Source organism: Triturus cristatus, chromosome 4_1 (genome assembly GCF_964204655.1).
Source record: "Triturus cristatus chromosome 4_1, aTriCri1.1, whole genome shotgun sequence".
Classification (NCBI taxonomy): domain Eukaryota; kingdom Metazoa; phylum Chordata; class Amphibia; order Caudata; family Salamandridae; genus Triturus; species Triturus cristatus.
In genome coordinates, this window is record NC_140585.1 from 416,938,626 (window position 1) to 416,955,794 (window position 17,169).

Here is a 17,169-nt window from a genome sequence, read left to right on the forward strand (position 1 = left end):
AATACAGAAGGGTGATCACAGTGTGAAGTTAGTGGTTCTCATCAGTGCTTGAAATACAGATGATATACTTTGGAATCAGAAAACCAGACGACAATACAATATGCAAACAGAGAAAAGCTCATTAGGACCCAGATTTACAAAGGTGTCACACAAGAGTGCAGCAACCAAAGTTGCTGCGTTGCATGACAGGAAGAGAGCAGAAAACCAATCCTAAAAATCTAGCAAGATATGGCCCTATTCTGGTCTCTTCCCAACTCTGGTGCACAATCAGGTTGAGTAGCACAACGCACACACCTTTGCACAATAGTGCAAAAGTGCCTGCGTCATGTCTAGCATTGGCTTTGTACTTAAAGGGTATCTTTCCAGTGGAAATACTACACTTTCACGAACTTTAAAACTTTTCCCACTTCAGATGTGTGCTGTACAGCACAGCACATATGCAAAGTGGGAAACATTAGGAGAAATAAAAGCCATTTCTCATTTATAACACCAGCTTCAAAGGGGCATTATGTTGTGGTCTAAATCCCTGTCCACTATTGTTAGTAGATGGGGTTTTGCGTCACAAATCATAGGTAGTTGCATGGGAACACCCGTGTACCACTCATGTAACGCCCTCTTGACACAGAGTAACACAAAGAAGCTGCTTTGCATTCCTTGGAGACAACATTCCAGCGCAAAATAAGTGTTGTGTTGGAAAGTAAAATGTAAAAAATATTGCCCTGGTTTGTATCCCTTTTGGGATGCAAACCCACCGAAAAATGTTTGTTAACCGAGTCTTGGTCTGGAATTGGAAGGAATAATGTTAAAATGAGTAACAGTGCCCATCATTGTTATTCAAAGCAGCCTGGCTCCTAATCACTGATTGACATCTTGACCATCATTTGGTCCAAGGCTTGCTGTAGGAAGACTGAGTCCTAAGTGGCAGTGTGATACCAGCCGATCTGGCTTTTTTTCTCATTAGGTGTACATTTCTTCCAACCCATCCTTCCAGCCATTCATCCATCCATCGATCCATGCATCTATAAGCAAATCACCCCTCCCTCCCTCTCGTCCTCCCTCCACCTCCTCCTCCCTCCCTCCCTCTTCATCCTATATGAGCTGCTGGATAGGAGAGCAATGCTTTGGTTGTTCCAGGATCCTATAGATGGAACGTGAAGCGCACTGGAGATTTTACAAATAGTAGCATATAGCTGATTTTTCAGTGATGCTATACGCTAAATTTTGCGTGATACACACATCTGCCACCACTCTGTCCCATCATTCTGGTGCACTATGTGTCAAAGTTTAACTCTATTGACGTCTGTAAAGGATCAATATTATACTGCATATTTGGAACTGTTTCCAAGGCTTTCAATTTGTTTGCTAAACGTAGTGGATTTTTTAATAAAAGGTCTGCATCATGAGTGATGCAGGCAAACTTGGACAATGTTCCGGCCTCGGGTGGGCGACAATGTTTGCGCGCTCCATTTAGCGCTTGTCTTTCTATGCTGTCCAACAGTCCATGCTAGATAAATAGGATGCCAGCAGGCTGATTTTAATCTAAGGCGCAGCTGGAGAAGGGCGAGAAATAACCCTCGCAGGCAACAATGTTATGATTATATCACTTGTAAATACAATGGCATTTCCGGTCCCTCTGGTGGAATAATAAAAAGCATGTTAATATTCGAATGAAAATGCCATGAATGTATAATTTATACAACAAAAAGACCTCCACTAAAAGCTCTGCAGTAGTATGGTGTAGTAATACCGGCCAGTTCTTACCGAGATCACTGGTATGGTTATTCAAGGAGGCGTTTTTTCCAGGAGGTTAGACTAAGCCCTTTAGGGTCTCTATGGAATGAGGCCTAACAAACAGAAACAGGCGTTACTGCACTAATTACTGCTTTTTCGAGAAATTTCCAAGTTCTGGACTTTTTGGTCATATTTCTACCAGCTGGTGTATTTTTATCACATGTTGTACGACTAGTATGTGATTATACAGTGGATTGTGTAATACAGCTTTGTGGGCAAATTGCTATTTCTGCCAAAATTAGTATTATGAGTCTACTCGTAATTTCTATTTGGAATTTATGAAGTACAACGTCCACCCACCTGGGGGATCTTGGCGCTGATAAACCCAAAAAGAAACACAGCCAGAGGGCCATAGTTGGGTATCGCCATGCTCAGGGCACTGTTCTACAGCGCCTGCTACACACCTAGGGATGCATTTCATCCTTATTCAAGTTTGAGAATTCCTTAGGGCATAAGAGTAAATAGGCCGTGCACACTGTAGACATCTGTTAAACATTTATGCAGTTTATTAATGCAGGTGACAAGATTTCATTGTATATTCGAGCGTCCTACATCAGAAAGTTTCTTTTGAGACACCTGTACAGCAATTTATTTTTTACTGGCATTTTCATATATTTAGATGGTTCTAATGGCCCTGATAAGCCAGAGTGGTTGGTACACCAAGCCCGTAGTTTATGTTGTCCAAACAATGCGCAGATCCTATGGATTAGTAGGACCAACATGACACAACCACTTGCGTACCGTGCAACACATGTAGAAACCGACTACAGGATACCAAGTCTTTTTACTATGTGTGTAACTTATTTACTCGTGCTCTGAAGCATTCTCATATTGAATGAGGACAACACACTTTAGCTGTTTCAAACTAATATTAATTGTTCTGAAAACCTTTCTTCCAATACATCTATAATATAGAGAAACTACCCAAAGCATGTGTGCAGAAAAGAGATTGACCTGCTGCAGGGTGTCCTGCCATTGGGCATCCCTTGCAGGACGAATTTACCTCCACTGTCATTCCAGGCACTGAAGACTTCGTCAAGAGTGAATGTCCGTACTTCACCTGACTACACAGAGAAAGGGAATATTTTGGCTAGTTCTAGATGTTTCTTTCTACAGGTTACCTAGAAACAAAACTGTTGAATGGGTGATATACGTAGGTTTAGACAGAACCGACTGAGCAGTGTTATATTGGCCGGAGAGTGATTAATTTGTGAAGTGGGATTAACAAGTAAAATGCTTTCAGTCACTAGTTTTTTGACAGTCAATCATAGTTACCAGTTCCTCAGTGTCTAGAGGCTTTCAAATCAGCCCTTGAAGCAGACGTGTTCATCCCGACAGGGCATGTTTAGCCACAATGGTGCATAATATACCCTGTCGATTGATACACTTACAACCAGGCACAGCCGGCACAGGTAAGAGCTGTGGGTGGGGAGGGGGGCGAGGGGGTGTGGAGTCGACAGGATAGGTAAAATGAAATAAAAAAATAAATAAAACCACTTACCTTGTGCTCGCTGCATCGAGCGCAAGGTAAGTGTTTTTTTAATTTTCATTTACTTTTACCTGTCTCGCCGTTTGTTGACTTTTCATCCTAGATACCGACAGAGATTTATTCCTGACAGTAGCAGGAGAAAATCCCTATTCAGGCCAGTGGTGAGGTGTCAAGGATGGGTTTTCTCCTCTTGAAAACATATTTTTAGGTGGGCAAAAAAAATATGTAATATGTGCCTTTCCGCTTATTCTATTTCTTAAATGTAAAATTTTACACGTATATTTTCACTCAAGAATAAGGAATTCAATAGTTTGCCTGGAAAACCATGATTGGCACAGGATTCCTTGGATAAGCAGGAAAAGATTTGTATTGTATTGCATCAGTATTTATATAGCGCTTTTGCACTTCTTGCGAGGCCTAAGTACCGTTTAGATGGTTCAGGAAGAGGTAACCCAGTTTGCTTTGCATAGTTCATAGAGTGTGTGTTAATCTTTTTAATAAGAGGTTTGTAGGAACATTTTTAATATTTGTTTCTTAGGCTCAGAGATGACACTGTAATCAAGCTGCAGCCAGCTAGTAGCTGTGCTGGGGCATGGCATGCAACAAAGCTGTGAGGGGAACAGATGCAAATGCATATTCTTATCATTATTAACTTACCAAGTACACCCTCTTCAAGGTATGAGTAATTTAATATCAGGTAGGACTAGGTGATTTTTAAAGAACATTAAATCTGTGAAATAATTGAAGAAGCTGTAGGAAAAACAAAAGATACAACAATCTGCTCTCATGCGAGTTTGGTATTTTGCGGGTGCAGATTTACAACTGTTTCTAACAATCTGGCCAATCCCACATCTCATGGGAATATTTCTAAATTCAACAGCTATTGGCCTTCCATTTGGGAAACCATGTATACAGCTAGCAGTGTTAGTTTCTTCCTCACTAACAGATTAGCGACTTTACATTACGTCTTTGACATACTGGGTATCACGCCCATTAGAGGAGATGGATCTCTCGCTACCGCATTAACTGTAACCAAGACATGTTTGATCTGCCCCTGAAGCTCACCTGAAATACCGACCCATGAGGTTATCCAAAATGTATTGTATAATCGAAAACTATAGAACTTAAGCATGTCATCATCATCAATCGACTTTATTCGGTTTTCGTTTGTCATGTTTTAAAAAACCATAAAAGCACAATTCTTTAAAAACGTATACAATAACCATAAAATGGTTGATTTTTAAAAACCGGTACACGTGATTGTTCTAATTCGCAATAATTATAGACTAAACATTGATAAAATTATTTATAGGCTAAAAGCAAAATTATTACAGTCAGTAAATATGGTATTATGTATAGGGAAAAAATACAATCTTATATGGGACATTATTCAAAGATGCTTTCTGTGTCTATTAGAGCTTTTCAAAAATTGTGCAATATTTCTCGAGACACAATCCAAGTCCATATGCTGTAAAGCAAGGTAAGCTGGGAGACATTGTCTTAACCCCCATAATTTCAAAATAGGTAAAGTCCACTTTGTCCTTTGTTCTTTGTAGAACTTACAGAACAATAACACATGCAGTGATGTTTGGGGTGATACTGCATCGCAAGGGCAGTTGGGTAATATTTTTGCCTAAACATTTAGTCGGAAAGCTTACTAAGCGATGGAATATATCCAGTCTAAGGCGTGTCAGTACAAATCTGTCATACCCCGTCAATGGGTAAGTTAAATATGGTTGGATGCCAAGCGTCGTCCACATCATTTGATTTCTTTGTACCGTTGGTTTTTGTGCCTCAGAGGCTAATCTAATCTCCTCCATATGGGTCATACATAGCTTTTTAAAAGTTTTTCTTGAAATTGTGCCAGCCAATGTGGGATTTTTTTAAAGCTCAGGTAGGCCTATGTCCGTTAAAAAGTCTTTTACATAATTAAACCATCCAATCTTTAGTACTTTTTCTAGCCTGAGGCTGTCAGTCAATACATTTCGAGTGAAAATTGTTTTTGGGGACGTCCAAATCTGGTACCATAGTTAGTATCGGTTGGATTTTTATTGTATCAGCAATGTAAGGAATCCCTAGCTCGTTGTGGCAAATGTACGTTGAAGTGCCTTGTGGAACGGCCAATAGGTATCTTAAAAAGGCATTTTCCACTTTCTGAATGTCTTCTACATTGCAATATAGGCATGTGATACAACAAATTGATATGCATTGTAAAACGACCCTACTCTAATCGACGTTAGATTGAACAATGGCACTAGCGTAAGGATCCATCCATATTAGGAACCCTCTGGCCGTGGAAATCATATAACAGGATTTGCTTAGACAGAATTTAGTTATCCAAGACCCTTAAGTTAGACTTGTACACTTAATGATGATCATGCTAAAACTGTAGTGTATTTTTTGTTTTAGCCCCAATAAAAATTGGTATAAAAAAACAACATTTTCTGTACAACAGAAAGTCACATAAAGACAAATCAACCAAATGGATGTTTATCTCAGTACTTGGTCCTCCTTCCTAGGAGCGAACACACCCCCAGTCAGATGGTTACTGTAATGACCAATCTTCCATTCATAATCCAAACTCATCATCAGTCCTCTCTATCCATCCTCAATCCTAAACACGCCTTCAGTGTTCCACTTGGGATAAACCACTCAATATGCTTTGTATGATCTACTCACCATTGCCACGTTTGTCATGCTCATGCCACAGGGAATGTAGACCATCTGCCTTTTATTTAATCTTCTATCCATTCATCCCACTCTCTCCGGGACTGTCTCTGGACCATGGAACTCTTGATGGCAGACTTGTTCTACAAATAATAACATTAATATGTAGCTGACAAGAGGGACCTGTTTGTTATTCCATCTTTTTACCTATACCCTAATCAGATAACTCAACATTTAAATCATAGTATAAAATAGAACTTGAACAATGTTTGTTTTCACCACAGTATTTTTGTAATGGATACACTTGGTATATATGCCTTTAATATGTTTTCCTGGCCTCTCAAAGTATAGCAGGTGCCTTTTTACGCTTACAGAAAATGTAAATGCATATGTCTTAACGTACTTTGGTTATCAGTAAAGCATCGTAAACTATGTTTAATTATCTACTGTAACAGAGTTAAAGAGTAATAGGACTGTTATACTGTTTCAGTTTTACAATCATGAGGTAGCTATATAATTGTAGAAAGCTTTATTTGCTTTCTGTATCGTTATGACACATAGGTTTGAATATTAATATAAAAAGTAAAATAACAGTAGTACTGTTTTTATTTTTCGTTGCAATATTTCTTGTGGCTAACAGCAGCAGCTATCACTGTCGTGTCCTTAGGAAGTAATTTAAATCTAGCTCTGGGTGGGAGATTGCAGTCTTGAAAGGAAACTGATCTTAGACTGGAACAAGATATGTGGCATGAGTAAGGCATTCATATACTTGCTTATAACCAGGCTTGTCAGTTGTTTTTTGAGGATGAGCAAGGGGGGTATTCCTGATGTGACCCCTGATACCATTCTAATCTGACACTGAGAAACATCCTTCATTATGTAACAACGGTGGAATACAAATGCAATTTAAATGTATGTCATTTTGTTCATTGTAGTTGAGGTTTTTCTCTTCATTACATACATGTATGAGGTTCACTGGTTGTCCTAATGCATGAGCAACGTTATGATTTGCTATCTGTTGGCAATCGAAGGTTGAATTCTGTCATCTGTGTTGTGCAGTGAGGCTGAGACTTCAAGCCCATGGCACAGTGTTGTTGCAGATATGAAATTCTCCGTTATCCCTCATTTATGTTCTCTGCTATGCTGTTTGTCTCCCTAATTCGCACAACGTATGCTTTTATCCCCTGAAAATCGCTATGGTTGGAATTCTAAATGTTTTCTCCATTCGCTGGCCAAAGGAAACACATTTAAGTCTTACCATTTCTCCCTTAACTGTGGAATGAGCTTTCTGCCAAGAGGTATTCAAAAGACAACTTTATGACTTTCAGAAAATAACAAATAAAGGAAAACACATTTATTTTAAGTGCTACTCAGCCTTTCACGTGGCCTTCACCTGTTGAGGTAATCTCTTATTATCACAAGAATTTCTGTCTGTTGACTGCTTTCAGATAGTTGTTGCTCAATGAATTTTGGCCATACATCCAGTTCACTGATTCAATTAAGTTAAACAATTCTAACACTTTCCCACTGAGCACAAAATTGTGCTGTCACCGTAAACCTAAATTTATTAAAAACCCACAGCAGAAATGTTTTTTATGGACGAAGCCATTCTTGCAATGGTCTCATCAATCTGCTTACTAAATTAACCATTAAATGCAAACTGATTTATTTTAGATCCAGTTGAATGATGCAGCATCTCTCAGCCTAGATATTGTCCCACGGTCATGGGCACACCTTTATTAAAAGATCCCTTACACCATCAGCTGGACTGGGGGCAATTATTATGCCATTGTGACCAGTCTAGTCCTAGTGAGGTTAAAATATAGAGCTTCAACCTTTCATAGAAGGAAAGGAACTTCTGCGTTATTTTTGGACCAGCTTTAGGCCAACAGGGGCAAAGACTCAGCTCTTAAATTTATGATCAATCACCTCTGTGGGGCTGTGTTCTGATCCTGATCTACCAGTGACCTTCAACCATACCATCTTCAGTTCCAGACTACGGAAAGTTGGCATTTTAGAAATGCTCCTACATTGGGAGAAATTATTCTGGCATGATTGTGTGTAGTGTACCACACTAGCTCAATTGACTTGTGGCGACCCACAGGGCCTGCTCTGACCCGTCTCGTTTTTATAACATAGCTCCATCCCCTGATTCCTCCTATCTGCACTCGGGTTGGTAAACAAATTATTTCAGGAATCAAGGATGTAGAGATCCCACCAGAACATTTTCTTTGACTACGGTCCACTATAACTGGATCGATGAATGAGTCCGATTATTTTAAAGTTGTGTTTGTCTAAAATGGAAATATTGGTGGTGGGCTGGTCATCAACTTCTTTAAATTATATCTAGATTTTAACTCTGGCAGCTGGCGTTCTATGTCAGCCGGCTCTGTTGCTATCACCTTATTGTGATGACAGGAGCTTTCCATCTCGTACTTGAAAATGATCGCTTCTGTTCTAGAAGTACCAGATGGGTCTCAGACAGTAACTTCCAAGGCGCTGTACAAATTGGACCAAATTACTACAATGTTGTTTACTTAGATATTTAGGATTACAAAATGCACCTGTGACAGCACTGGTACAAAAATCACATGGTATGAGCACATTTGCCTGAAACTACTGCATTTTGTATTACAAGAGTTTTGGGATAAGGTACAAAATAATGTGTTCAAGGCAGTTCATGATGTAGCAGTGCTTATTGCTGTAAGCCTGGGGGCTGATGGAGCTTGGTGTCATGTAGTTGACTAAAGTCAACTAGGGTGCCTAGTAGCATGGATGGAAGTGTGTTAGTACCATGACCAATTATTCCCACACCAGTAGCAGGAAATGAGAAGAAATCAACAAATGTGAAAGAGCTCTTGACATTGAGCGAGAACTAGCAGTAGCCTGAACCATACAATTCAGAGAAGTTATGAGGCACCATTTTTTCCTACTGCTGTTACTTATCCTTCCATTGAACTACCTAGCTTGATTCCTACTGGAATTTATTTGTCGTTGTAGAGTGAATCTAGGCCTTGATAGTTCTGCCTCCCTGTCAGTCACAGTCTCTATTAAGCCGTTTTCAAAAACTTCCAGTGTTCCCTTGTTCCCGATATTGTTTTTATAGGCCTCTTTTTGTAAAGGAAACTGGGAAATTGTTTTCTAGTGATTACATGGCCGGAGTTTTGTCTCCCAGACACATCTATACCCAGCAGCCTTACCTTGAATCTATACCACTGCAACAAACCTTAAGACTGTACCAGCAACCACACGTATCCACCACCTACTCCACACCAGGCAGACTTCCAACCCTCCTCCTGGACCACTCTACACCAACTAGACCTTCCACCACCACTTTTATCAAATACTTCCACTCTCCAATCGCTCATACTATCCGCCAACTACACAACACTAGACCACCTCCTCAGCTTTGCCAAATGTCACTCATCATGGCTTACACTAACGTAATTCACTCTCCAAACATATCCACAGATAGTGGTTATCGAGCACAATTCCATGGGGGGCAAGGTTCAGGGAGGCCTGCTCAGAATGTGGCAAGTCTGTCCACTTGGTTATCTGCGGAAACACGAAGGGTAGGCACACATTTGTTATCTTATTTAGTGTACGTGCTTCTGCGTCCAATCCCCAGTGATACAAGCGCAACTGTCTGTGCCAACCAAGTTTAAAACTTTTGCCTGTTTACCTCGTAAGACGTGGAGGTTTTGCAACTAGGCCTTTGAAAATATATAGCAGTACAGTATGTTTATTTTTCTACCTTACGGTGCTAAACCATTATAAATTTCATCAAAATCAAAAGGTTGTCCTGTATAAGTTGTGTACTTGTGTAACATTTGAGCCGCTACAGCTGTAATTTGAAACATGTTGGTTCTGCATGGACTTGGATACTCTAGCATTTTGAAACACTGTGCGTTGATGGTGAATAGCACACACTATCTTTATATCTGAAACATCAATATAATGAAATATCAGACTCCTGCAGTAGCTTTCAGGACTCGCTTTTCCAAGTTGCACAGACAAGTTAAGTAAAATTATCGAGTGCGTGCCTACACAACCTTCTTTAAAAACACTGATTTCTTCCTCATATGTTGTGACACTCATATGGAAAATTGGCTTCTTAACCCTACAACACGTGCATGTTGGGTCTGACGTGACCATGTATTTAAGAGGAACACCAAAACTACATGTCTGAGAATGTAATGCCTGTTGGCAGAAAAGGGTTAGGAGCGGAAGTCAAATCAAGTGGGGGTTAGACACCAGGCCAAATAAAGTAGACTGATTTTGACCTTGGGTTTAAAAGCTTGTGTCTGTACTACAGGATAAATGCAGAATGTCCATCACGTGTTCACATCTGTATGTGTTTCTACGTGTCATATGGCAGTTGTAATTCTTAGTACTTGAGTGAAATTTGAGCTGATGGTAGTCTTTTTGAGATTGAGGGCATCCATTATGATGCCAGTGGGACCACCACCACCACCAACAGGGCCGTCCCACTGACAGACACCCCTTTGAGGTGACCCCCGCATTACGATGCAGGCAGGCTGACCCTTGACTGTCAGAGGACGGACCGCTGTCTACGACAGGATCTACTGATCCCAACGGGACAGCAGGTCGAAATCGTGATCCTGAATGGAGGCGGTTCCTGCTCAGAAAACGCCTTCAGGATCACGATGTCCCTTACCGATTGCCTGTTCATGGAGGTCCCACCGCCATGAAAATGTAGCCAGAAAAGGACTTTGAGGTCCCCAATCAGGGCCCCTGTGCCCTATGGGCCACAAGTAGTGACCCCATGCACATTCCTGCACCGTGAATGTCAGGGCCGGACTGGGAACAGAAACCGTTCCTGGCAAACTGCTAGGCCGGCCCCCCTGAGGGGCTGAGCAGGTGTGGACGAGCAGTTTGCAAGGGCCGGTTTCTGCCGATTTTGTTACCGGGGGCCGATATTGCTGGCCCTTGGTAACAAAACCAGCCCCAGGGGCCCAAAACCAGCCCCCACCCTAGCGGCCCACCGGGGAAACGCCTGGTGCCCGCTGCGGCCAGTCCGGCCCTGGTGAATGTGCACAAAGTGCTTAATAACACAGCAACTTTTGCTCTGGTCCTTTCCCAGGAGCAGTGTTATTGAGCACTTTTCCGGCCGCCAGCCCAGCAGGCACATTATAATTGGGCAGTAGGACCGCCGACGTCTTGTCCGGCAGTCCCCTGCCCGTGTCTCAACACCCATTTATGATAAGGGAGCAAAGAAGTTTGAGACACAGCTAACAAGACTTATCCAGAAGCTGGGAGTCAAGTAATAAAAGCAAGTTGGGGGGGGGGGGGGTCGGCATTTCAACAATATGAGCTCAAGAAAAGTATGGTTACTCAAACATTTATATACTGCTTTATGCTGCTAATAATGAGATACACATTGATGTTTTTGAGGAATTGTTGTCAGCCCTGAAAATTCATTTAACATCATTATGCAATCTGGAAATTGTAGTTTGATGTACTTCAATAGCCCTATCAAACTTTTCATATTTACATGGTTTTGCTGATCAGTTAATATTTGCATGGCATATATTTTGGGAAAACATACTACAGATAACAATTTACAAGATTGAAATTCTGTGTATGTGTGTGTCTCCCTCTCTCTCTCTCTTTCTGTATGGGGAGTTATAGAGGACTGACGAGCCAATGACATAACTGCCAAGTAGCCTTATGCCTTGTAAGAATAACACCTTTGGTCAGTTCTGACCTTTTAGCCAACATCACTTTGCATTCTGGGCCATTTTATGGCCATTCCAATTTTTTTACATTGCACAAAATTGGGTAATGTCTATTCTTTATCTTATTTAATGGTGATAGCTGCTTTATTCCACTCATGATGAAGTGTCACTCATAATTTCACACATAAGCTACCAAAACATGGAAATTTCACTCGAAGGCAAGCTCAACACTTGGAAGCTATGCCACCTACTACCTAGATTACAGATGTTCTGCACCACCTGCTTCCTATGTCACTTTTATCTTACAACAAGTATGATCTACATGCTCCAACTTCACCCCTGCATTCCGAGGTATTTAATCACTGTATAACCTGTATCCTATAACATCTATGCTCTGAAACACCTACACTGTACACCAGTACATCACTGACAGCCTGCACCCAACAATCTATGGTGTCTATACTCTACTCCAGCTTCACTCAACACCCCACCTACCTCTAGACCCCAACTAGACATTACCTCCTATGCCTTGCCCAACAGATACACATGATAAATATACAGCTAAGAAAACCACATACATATACAGGTAGCAGCACATTCAAATATATCTACACATACAACTACACCACAGTCACAGTATCAGTTAAAATGGCCAGCCCCTTCACTGCGTTAATTATGCATGTATGTATCCCTGTTTATATAAACCATATGCCACAGAAGACGGTTCCCAATACACTTTTATGATTCTCATATACGTTGCACCCAGGTACCTCAAATATGCTGGTAAATATTTCTGATATGTCTGTACAATTTGAGTGAAAACTATGGAAAAAATGTTTGCCGTTGGGATGTGCCATTATCTACAGCTAAGAAGGGATTAACGAAACAAGGTGTTTTGCGTTTGTTTTTTAATGACCTGCAAACAATGTAAAGATAAACCAGGGAATTACAAAAGCTTCTTAAATGTTTTCTGTGTGTTCCATTCAAAAAGCGTTCCAAGACAGAAGTACAGATTAGTAGCCAAGGCAGAAAGGGCCTGATTTAGAGCTAGGAGGACAGGCAACTGCGTCACAAAAATGGCGGGTAGCCTGTCTGCCTTATTACAAGGGCATTATATCCTATGGCACATTTGTTACAGAGTAACCCATCCGTCAAACTCTAAATCAGACCCTTAATATCCACTTGGATGAGACAGTAGCCCCCTAAGTGACATTCTTCAGGCACTGCCATGAGATAGCCAGTGTTTCAGATGAATGACTGGAAAATTATTTCTTAAATTGTAGGAAGTTTGGTTTTGCCCTTCAGTGTAGATCAGGGCTTTTTAGAGTTTGGGGTTCTGTACACTTAGACTGACCACCATGCTTTGGTCGTTTGAAGAGAAGTAGGTGGTGTAGATGTAAGGAGATAACTGATTTCTGGACGTTTAGTGAGGATACTAAAGTTTGTAGGTAATACAGGGTTTCTCTCTGAGGTTTCATTCATGATGAAGAGTGTGTAAATCTTTATTGTATGATTACCTAAAATCATTTACAAAGATCAATCTATATTGCGACGTAAAAGCAGGAATCCAATATAAAACTAGGGAGTTAAAACCTATAGGATAGTCAGTTCATAAAATCTTATTAAAACTATATTAAAACCATGATTTTTAAGGCCCAAACGAAACTGGCAGCCTATGTGTATTCAACATAAAACAAAGATCAAAATAATAAAATCAATTGTAGAAAAATATTAAAAGCACAACATTTGAAGCCCAAACAAGATTAGCAGCATTAGATTGTGCAAGGGCCAAGTATTAAGGGAGCAACAGATAGCTCAAAAATTGTGTTATGATGAAGAGAGTTTTAAATGTGAACCTTGAGACTGCCAGTGACAAGTAAAGAGCTTTCAAAGCAAGTTAAGCATTTAAGACTTTGGTGGCTTGGATTTCCAGTCTCTGTAGTTTGTGAGTCTTTCGGGTAAAACGGGTATATCACACGATTTCTCATCAACTTTGGTCATAAATGTACAGAAATAGAGGGATTCTCTGAAGCATCAATAACTGCATGTTGATATCTAAGACCATAATGTTTACTTGAGGATCAAATGATAGGTCTATATCATAGATAACTCCTGAGTATCCAAGTTCCTGAAACGTAGCTGGCACCATTCCCAGGATGGCGAGCCAGCTGAATGTTATTTTTCAATAGTTCGTTATTCTTACTAATAGAATCTCATATTGGCCTTTTGTTCTTCCAGTAATGAACTTGGCTAACGAGGTGAAGTTTGCCCGGCTGCCCTTATAAAATTCCAGTCCTTTCGGATTGTGTGAAATAGAAAAGTGCATAAGTCCGCCTCAGTAGAAAGAGTGGCTAATCTACCTATGCCTACACTGCAGTATACGCATGAATTTTGTATACACAGCCCACTATCTACAGGGTGAATGTAGTTCAGAATAAAATGAATAAGTTGTGTGGCTTGGCAACAACTACGCACAGCAAAGAAGACTATTTTAGTTATCTTCCCTTTTCAGTCAGTGATCGAGGCAAATGCTGTCCTGCTACGCAACTGAACTTGAACACACCAACCACTGATACTATTCTAAGGTCTGCTAAGTCTCCTGTCTACTTCAGATTCTGCTGTTAGACAACTGCTAATTGCATCCTTTCCTATCACCCCAGCAGACTCTAGCTCTTATTGTAAAAACGTATTGTATTTTTTACAAAATAGAGAACGAACTAGATATTTCAGTTGATCATTAGGATTCCCTGGGATACAAAATGTAAGAGTATAAATAAAGAACTTGTTTTAGCTATTGCAACTCCTGGAAGAACATAGGAGTGAATAAAAGTCAACCAGGTCTAGTCAATTTCCAGGCTCGAAAAATGTGCAGTGCTGGAATGAGGGTTTTGAGTCCAACTGAAGGAAGAATGACATGGCTTCAATGCATCTCATTGTGTTTTATATATGTATTTATGGTTTTATTTAGCATTTTCAGAAAAAGAACATCACACACAGGACATTTCCGAATGAAGCAGTGTAAGAACATAAAATTGGGAAGCACAGGCCAGGCCCCCCTGCCCAAGGCAATTGGCATCAATGAATTACAATCGCACTTGAAGCATATATACAAAAAAAGGGGGGGGGGGGGGCAACATAATTCCTCATGCATGGCCCTAATGGAACACAGTCAGCCAGTTGGAAGGTTGGTTCCCTCGGACCTCCCCTCGGTGTCTGGTAGGGACATAATGTGTAGATCAGACATCCTCAGGGTCCAGACATTGTCATGTGGAGCCCTCCCACCCATTGTAGACGTTGTATGCGAGTAGTGAAGGGCACCATGTGACATCTAACTTGGCAATTTGATCTCAGAGGCTGGCGGTTACTTTTTCCTTGGCATAAAGTGACCTGATCTTCCCCTAACACATGTCCATAGAGGGGGTAGAGGCTGTTTCCATATCTGGGCCACACATAGGCACGCTGCCAACAATAATTGGGAAAACAGGTGGGCCTGATGGGTTGTCGAAGAGAAAAGCCTATCTGCCCCAGGGTCCCCTAGGAGGATCATGAGTGAATCAAGCGGTAGCAAAACATTCGTTATAGTCTGTATTGTGGTTTGAATCTCCACCCAAAAGGTACGGGTCAGTGGGCAGGACCACCAAGTGTGCAAAAATGTGCCTCATACACCACACCCCTTCCAACAGAGGTCAAAGCCCCCAAACATCTTTGCAAGTCTGATGGGCATGAGGTACCAACGGGTTAGTATCTTATTTGCGTTCCCCTTGTAATGAATGCAGATCGAGAATTTAGCAGCTCTCTGCCATATGGCAATCCCATGTATCACCAGTAATCTCGGTATCCAATTCCCTTTCCATTGGAGTACATAGGTATGCTTTTTTGGAAAGATCAGTTGTAGTATGCATTGGTACAGGCACAGTATGCCTCTACGTCCGGTGTTACTGAGATACAGAGACCCAAAAGGTGTATCATCTGCTGAAAGGCCTGTCATGCCTGGGGCCAACCCGCCCAGTGAAAAGCCTGACTTAGCCTATAGGAGTCTTGCTTGGTCAATGTAAATTTAGTGGCCAAGTCGTCCCATCAATATAAGTTGCCATCTTCCTAAAAGTCACATACAGCAGGAGATCGGCCCTGCACCCATTAAAAGAGCCAGGATTGACCCTGCTAGGAGGGATATCCGGGTTATGTATTAGGGGGTAACCTGGAAGGGATTGGATGGAAACACCCTATACTGTCACCCCTCCAGTAAGCCAGTAGCGTAGCTATCGGAGGTAGTAGCTGAGGATTCTCAGTCCATGACGAAACTGCGAACCATAAGAACCCTGATAGAGGTGAGGGGGAGAAAACCTTCTCCACTTTGGTCCCAGGGTTTGCCGTTGAGGTCGTGATTCCAATCAAGTGAGGGGCAAAGTTGTGCAGTGAGAATGTACGTTGAAACGTCTGGGAAACCCAGGCCACCCTCCACGACTGGTTAGCTACTCTCCGTGACTTACGCCCCTCACACACAAAGTTGAGCATTTTAGTGCGAATATGCAAGCAAATCGCTTGGGGAATGGCCAGAGGGAGGGTCTGTCAGACATATAGAAGATGGGGCATTACGTTTATTTACAGGGTATTACGCCTACTCTGCCTAGATACAGTCTTAAAGGTGCAGCAGTCTAGTAGTTTTGTTATTTGCCCACATTTTGGTATAGGTCAAGACTAGCACGATTCCAATTCTGAACTTAAGGTAAAGAATATTTTTTTCAATAGGGAGTAAGCCGGTTAAATAAGGCTTGTGGATGAATGTGGACTTGAAGCCGTGCTGTCCCCCTTAGGCAGCGCCCTCCTTTATGAAACCAGAAGGGCATACGGTTTGCCACTTTTTAATGATCTTTAAGCTTATTCTGAACGTTCAGCATAGATTATCCCAGAAGTCCAAACATCCTATGTTTTTTTAGGGTAACGGATAAATGGTTGAGCCAGAACAATATTGTGCAGCCTTTAATTTCGAGGATGTACAAGAATGCTAATTGGTAAATTCTTGATCTTCACTAGTCCACAGTCTGGTCCAGTACAAGATTGTGTTGATTGAGATCTCGGATTCCACGAAAAGAATCCCAGTTCTTTCCGTACGCCTTCCAGAGGTGTGCTGGGGCCTAGATGTAGGATGTGTCCAAAAAATCTGTTTCTCTCCATTTGTAGATTTCAGGGCTCTCTGTAGCCTCATAATTCTGTCCATAGAATCCAACAGCCATGGCTTTTGTCTTGTAGGTGCACATGGTGGACGTTAAGGATCTCCAGTCAAAACTATGTGCAAATCGGATAATTGCATTAGTGATTTGACTCATAGATGTTTCATTTTCAACCAATTGATTGGCCCAGGACAGCTTATCCTCGATGCGTATGCCAGGAGAATATGGGTCTTTACAACGAATGCTTTCACAACGCATTCCATTACAACGCGGCTATTACAACGACAGCGTTGTTTCTACATGATCCATTACATCGCAAGTCGTTTCAATGACTTGCTGTAGGGCTAGACTT

At 41.3% G+C, this 17,169-nt stretch overlaps 1 protein-coding gene across 1 annotated transcript in view; it reads left to right on the forward strand.

Annotated features, from left to right (window-relative positions):
* Positions 1-17,169, forward strand: part of RFX4 (regulatory factor X4) — a 320,232-nt gene that overhangs the window by 24,037 nt on the left and 279,026 nt on the right. The window lies entirely within an intron of this gene.